The sequence below is a fragment of the Telmatherina bonti genome (genome assembly GCF_933228915.1).
Source record: "Telmatherina bonti genome assembly, chromosome: 9".
Taxonomy (NCBI): Eukaryota; Metazoa; Chordata; class Actinopteri; order Atheriniformes; family Telmatherinidae; genus Telmatherina; species Telmatherina bonti.
Window position 1 is genome coordinate 29440652 of NC_136627.1, and position 7170 is coordinate 29447821.

Sequence of the window (7170 nt, forward strand, 5' to 3'; positions counted from 1 at the left end):
ATTGAGAAGGAGCAGTGTGGTTTTCGTCCTGGTCGTCCTGGAACAGTGGACCAGCTCTATACCCTCTCTGGGGTCCTGGGGGGGACATGGGAGTTTGCCCAACCAGTCTACATGTGCTTTGTGGACCTGGAGAAGGCATTCGACCGTGTCCCCCGGGGGCTCCTGTGGGGGGTACTCCGGGAGTATGGGGTACCGGACCCCCTTGTACGAGCTGTCCGGTCCCTGTACGACAGGTGTCAGAGCTTGGTCCGCATTGCCGGTAGTAAGTCGGATTCGTTTCCGGTGAGGGTTGGACTCCGCCAAGGCTGCCCTTTATCACCGATTCTGTTCATAACTTATATGGACAGAATTTCTAGGCGCAGCCGAGGGGTTGAGGGGATCCGACTTGGTGGCCTCAGGATTGGGTCCCTGCTTTTTGCGGATGACGTGGTCCTGTTGGCTTCATCTGGTCGTGATCTCCAGCTCTCGCTTGAGCGATTCGCGGCCGAATGTGAAGCGGCTGGGATGAGAATCAGCACCTCAAAATCTGAGACCATGGTCCTCAGCCGGAATAGGGTGGATTGCCCTCTCCGGGTCGGGAGTCAGGTCCTGCCTCAAGTGGAGGAGTTTAAATATCTCGGGGTCTTGTTCACGAGTGAGGGAAGGATGGAGCGTGAGATCGACAGACGGATCGGTGCGGCGTCTGCAGTAATGCGGGCTCTGTGCCGGTCTGTCGTGGTGAAGAAGGAGCTGAGCCAGAAGGCGAAGCTCTCGATTTATCAGTCGATCTACGTTCCTACCCTCACCTATGGTCATGAGCTGTGGGTCGTGACCGAAAGAACGAGATCTTGTATACAGGCGGCTGAAATGAGTTTCCTCTGCAGGGTGGCCGGGCTCTCCCTTAGAGATAGGGTGAGGAGCTCAGTCATCCGGGAGGGGCTCAGAGTAGAGCCGCTGCTCCTTCGCATCGAGAGGAACCAGTTGAGGTGGCTCGGGCATCTGGTCAGGATGCCTCCTGGACGCCTCCCTGGTGAGGTGTTCCAGGCACGTCCCTCGGGGAGGAGACCCCGGGGAAGACCCAGGACACGCTGGAGGGATTACATCTCTCGGCTGGCCTGGGAACGCCTCGGGATTCCCCCCGCAGAGTTGGCAAATGTGGCTGGGGAGAGGGAAGTCTGGGCTTCCCTGCTTAGGCTGCTGCCCCCGCGACCTGACCCCGGATAAGCGGCAGAAGATGGATGGATGGATGGATGGATGGAAAAATCTCAACTGTGCAAACTGCTTTTCTTTGCTTTAAAGCTGGGGTAGGTCATCTTGCTCAGAGACATTTCTTTTTTACTCTGGGTGAAGTGGTTCCTCGTCCTGATAGTAGTCTATACATTTTGTAATCATGAACAATCAGAAATATAGTTAGACCCCTCAGTTTACTGTAAATCTGTAAAAACTCTGACCAATCATAACATTCGGGCCGAATTGAAGTTGTTAATTTCTTATATTCCGTAAGCTTCTTCGTGGCTGAGAAAATCCTCTCCCTCTGCTGTACAGCCGAGAAAGAGAAAATCGTTGGTGGAAAAAGCTGCGAACTAGAAAAGCACTCGGAGAGCGCAAACCTTCGTCATGGCATTTAAAAAAATTCCAGGATCCAAACGGTGATCCGGATCACCACCAAAATGAAATCTGTTCTTCCTTTTTTACATTTTCAACAATTCCTGAAAAAATGTAATTAAAATCTATCCATAACATTTTGAGTTATCTTGAACACAAACAGATAAACGCCAGTAAAAACAAAACTTCCTTGGCCAAGGTAAGAAAAAAAAGACTTGTTTCAGGCAAGGAGCAAAACCAGAGGGGGGAGGAGCCATAACAGGGGGCCACTCTCACATCTTGCTAGGTCCCCAACATTCCCTACCCCATCTTTAATCTTAGAGCCATTTTGCCCCTTTTGATTTATTTTGCATACTTTAATTTTCAGCATTCTCTCAATCTACAAATAAATAAGCTATCTTTAACCCGGCAATATTGAAAACTAGTTTTATATTAGACATACGAATATTGTAAGGAGGTGCTTTAAACTGTATTCCCATTAAATTAAACGGGAAAGTGTGTCCAAAGGTTTTATTGGTACTGTATGTGGATGTATACTTGCGCATGCATATTGGTGACAGAGAAAAATGGTGTAGATTAAGAAGAAATAAAGCAACTTGGGGAAATAAAAAAGACATAATGCTTTTAAATTTCATATTTCTGGATATTTTAGGATTTTTCAAAACATTTGAGCTAACAATTGACTAAAGAAATATGGCAAAAAGCAGCAGCGATCTGATTTTAAACAGGCAGTGAAATTGTGAGTGTTTGAAAACATGTTGCAGAGAGACTGATACTTCAGTTCCCATCAGGGAATTCATGTTCACAGAGAACCTCCTTCACTGACTCTGTCACCAGGGAAACATGTTTTTCCACACACCTTCTCCCAAGTAAAACAATGATGTCACATGTAGAAAACAAACATTTTTAGATAGTTTTGAACATTTTTAGGATTATGCATTTTAAAGGCAAAGCACACATTTCTTTGTTTTTCTTTGGCTTGTTTTGACCACAGATTTAAATATTTTTAAATGATTTACTTAGTTGGTCAGAAGAGAGAAACACACACATGTACACCAAAGCTTTGTACTGTCTCCATGTAGAACTTCAGTATGAACCATTATTTTTTAACTCCTTGATGCCTATAATTGCAATTATTATAATCTTCGTGTAAATATCTAATAAATTACATATTTATTATATATAATTATCAGTAAAGACTTGCAATGATAAACATGTAGAAATTACTTAATTTTTCAAATTGTTTTAAAGTAAAATGATGGATTTCCACATTGGGTTTGAGTATTATAGTACAAATTATCTATTTACAAAATAAAGGGTTTATTTAAACAAAGGCTGAGTATTGATTCAAATTTCAAGAATTGATTCGATTCAGATTCTGAGAATTTAGTATTAATTGTCACAATAGGATCTGATTTGTTCTATCTAAGGTTTTTTTGTTTAATTACGTGACTGTGTTGTTATGTGCAAAATATTATTATATTGACGTTCAACAACAAATCAACGAAGAATTGGCAGTTAAAGACGGCTGTAAGGAGCAGTCCCCTCCCAGAATGTTGATATAATTGCCCTCACAAACATGATGTGGGGCAGAATTATCAAACAAATCCAGGGCAGTCGTGGAGTGTGTTGTCACACTCATGTAAAACTCTGTAGCCAAAGGATGTCCAGGTATCACATGTAATGCCCATCCTCTCTGCTGACTGAAGTTTAATTTTCACATTTTCTTTTACCTACTGGTACATGTTTGGAATGACCTCTTCAGAGAGACGTTTGCAAGACATCACAGTGCGGTTCTGCTACTTTCATTAGCCCCCTGAAGCCCTCATTTTCAACAATGTAATATAGGCACACATACTGGCAAATGAAGCCCGCAATAGCCTTAGTTATTTTGAGAGAACATGCTGAATTGGCTGGTAGTTGGAAAATTTGCTTGAGTTTCATCTGTTGCCATCCAGTGGACAGCTTGGACATGAGATCTTGGTGATGTCCCAACATGTGGTTCCTCAGGTTTGTCGTAATTCTGCAAGACTTCACCTCCATTTGGCATGTCTTGCTAATCTTTTTGCTTTTGTCGAGTTTGCCTTTCTGTTTGTTTTTTCTGTATTCAAAATGTTTTCAGATCCCAGCCTTAAACGTCTCGGGTGCTTTCGAAGCAGGCCTTGACTAACGGTGCTGGAGCCTGATGCAGTGTTCACTGTTTTAAAGTCGTCACATGCAGCGCGCATGTGTAAATTCAATAACGCGACAAAAATGTTAAAGTTCACCTGGGAAAATTTTCTTTTAAAAAATAAAAAAGATCTTTGGACTGATAGATCGATCTTTAAGAATTAATATGAAAATCGATTCAGAATTGCTGAATCGATCTTTTCAACACACTTATTTTTCACAATGGTTTACAAACTGACTTATGAACTGGGATCATATAACTTGCTTTAGCAACAGCTAAGAATGCTGGGAGAAAAAGTCAGATTCTGTTAATGTGTAAATTTGTGAGATTATACAATATTTATTTAAGGAACAATATAAAGAGATGGCACACTGATCTTTGGCTGATCACTCCTCTTGACTTTATGGTGGCCCAGGCGCAACCTTTCACATGCAACCGTAGAAGAGCTACATGGCTTTGGAAACAAGTACAAAAACATACTTCAAAGTGTTCTCGAACAAGTCTTCATTGCTTCATTAAAAGCATTGCATCTATCCCTACAACGTCTTTTTCTTTTAAGCATTCAATCTCATGATCTGTGCACTGACAGAATGAACAGGCCAGAGCTATTTATTCGTTTGAGCACCGTGGAGCAGGCCATTTTCCAGGAGAACTGATTGGTCAGAATATGGTGTTATTATACTAATTGATCTTGTATCCAGAATATAACGAGCTGCAGAGCAGGTTACCTGTTCAGCTTAACTATGGTGAATTACCTCCGTAATAAGTGAACCAGCATCAAGATACTGAAAACCCAGAAGATACTTAAGAGATAAGAGAAAATCACGCTTGTAGTACAGACCTCAACACTTCACCAAGATATGAACAAAATTTCAAAACAAATCCACCCCAGATACTTCAGGATTAGGGTGTGAAGGAGTCAGGAAAAAATCTGGGACAATGTCATGAAGTTTTGTCTTTGTTTTCTCTCTCTGTTTCCCTCTCCCTCTCTAACTTTTACTGTAGGATCCTCACATTTGCAATTTCATCATTTGATGTTGTATTATTTCAAATCAGGACACAAAGGAAAAAAATCTGAGTGCATCATAAACTTCAAAATGGGGCCGATATCAGCAGATGTAAGATGTTTTATATGTTAAAATGAAAAATTCCAAAAGGAGTTAATCACATTAAAAATGGCTGAATTCTGCTTTATTAAGTATGTGAACTCAGTATTCTCTGAATATTTTTTGTTTTATACAGGCTATGAAACTACTTATAATATAATCCATTAAAGAAATACATACATACATACATACATATACATACACACACACACACAATATATATATATGTGTGAACATTTTCACAACCATTCAACAACCCACTCAAATTTGCTTTGATTTACCAACCTGTGATTGATTTGTTGTGAACATGTTATCATTAGATTTTAGTCCTTGCTTAACTTTGTTACTGAGCAAAGCATAACTATTCATTGTGTTTTGGTTACCAGTTGGTTACCGTTTTTAACTTTGCTCATTAAGCTAATGATCTTTCCGTTTACAAAGGGTTGACAGTCTCAGTCAGACCTCGAGTGATTTATCCTCACTTCTTAGAGCTGGTAATGAACCTCAGAGGGTTTTATGACATGATGTTGTAAACAGCTATGACATTTACTGTAGCTGACTGGGGAGTGATTGAACTTTATAAAGTTACAAAGTGTTCCCTCTGAACGCCTGAACTGTATTTTATTCTTGCAGATCTTTATAATCTTCTATGATTAAGCACAATCAGATCTTGAATGCAATGAATGTAATGCAGCCATTTGAATGTAAAGATTAGAAAATCTCATAAACATATTTTACTCCCAAATATATCATCAGATGGTGAGATTGATGTGAAACTGATAAACAGTCCTGAGCCCTTGTTGCTGTATTATGTTTCATGGTGCATAAAATGTTTGTTATTTATGTGGCACTGTATGGCTGAAAAATGCAAAATCTTCCCTGTAGGACAAGTTTGCAGACGGGAGCAGACATTGCTCTAAAACATTAATTAGGCATTTGGAATGTGAAAGCTGCCCATGCCATTAACTACTAATGCAACCTAGTACCGATAATTTAACATTTTGATTCATCTGCCCAAAAAAAGAGCATTTCACCTTTTTCAGACTATATTTTTAATCAGCTAAGGCCCAGAAAAGACTGGCATCATTTCTGGTAGTGTTCACATATGGGTTCTTCTGAGCAAGATAAAAACTAAGCTGCATTTGTGGATTGCAGACTGAACTGTGTTCACAGACAGGGATCTCTGGAAGTGTTCCTGTGCCCACAAAGCGAACGTCCATTTTGAAAGCAGTGCCACCTGAACATTTGGGAATCCCAAGCCTCCAAGTGGCCTTTCACCACATGCACAGAGATTCCTCCCATTTCTCATTTTCCGTATAAATTTCTGAAATTGTTCAGTTCAGTTGCAGTATAAAAACCACATTGGAAAGCAGTAGTAAGGGCACATTAGACAAAAATACAACACTGTATGTATTAAGACATCCTAAAATAGCGTAAAAATAAAAGAAATAAAAATAGAATAATAAATAAAATGCAGCACTTAAAAGATAAATAAACGATAAATAAAATACTGATGAGGGGCATGTCATATGTGCAGGTGCATGTTTTATCATTTTAATTTGCAGATCTTCTGCCACCTTACATTTAAGGTGTTTTGCCCTAAGTGCTCATTTTATACTCAGTCATGATCTGCTGCTAAACAAAATTACAAAAAAACAAACAAACAAGAAAACTAAACAAATTAGATGTTAAATTTTCCTGCCGTTGGTTTTAATTTTCTATATCTAATTCAGGTGTAGGCAACTCCTGTCCTCAAAGTGCCACAGTCCTGCATATGTTAGGAGTTTCTCTGCTGCAACACACCTGGCACACATCAGGTCGAATTTTCTGCACAAGTCTTCTAATTAGCTGTTGATTTGAATCAGTTGTGTTGCAGCAAGGAAACTCCTCCTGACATTTGCAGGACTGTGGCACTCGGGGACAGGAGTTGCCTACACGTGCTCTAACCTTTTAATATGCTGCTGCCATTCAATTCAAAATGTGCAAAAGTTTTTAAGTTTCAGTTGCTGCTAGGTTGTTTTTGTTTGCTTGGGAATAAAATATGGATTTATAAGTTTTGCAGAATGTTGCATTCTGTTTTTATTGCTATTTTCCACAGCATCCCACCTTTTTGGAAGTGAGGCTATAAACTATAGGCAGTCATGCCATCTGGAATCTGGCCAACTATATTAAATAATTTGGTTTCATTTTGACACTATCTGAAATGTTTTTAAAAATCTTGCACTAACACAAATTCTATACAATTATTTTTATCAACCTTTAACAGGCAAACAATAAGTAGAAGAGGAGTCAAGATGAAACGTTCTTCCC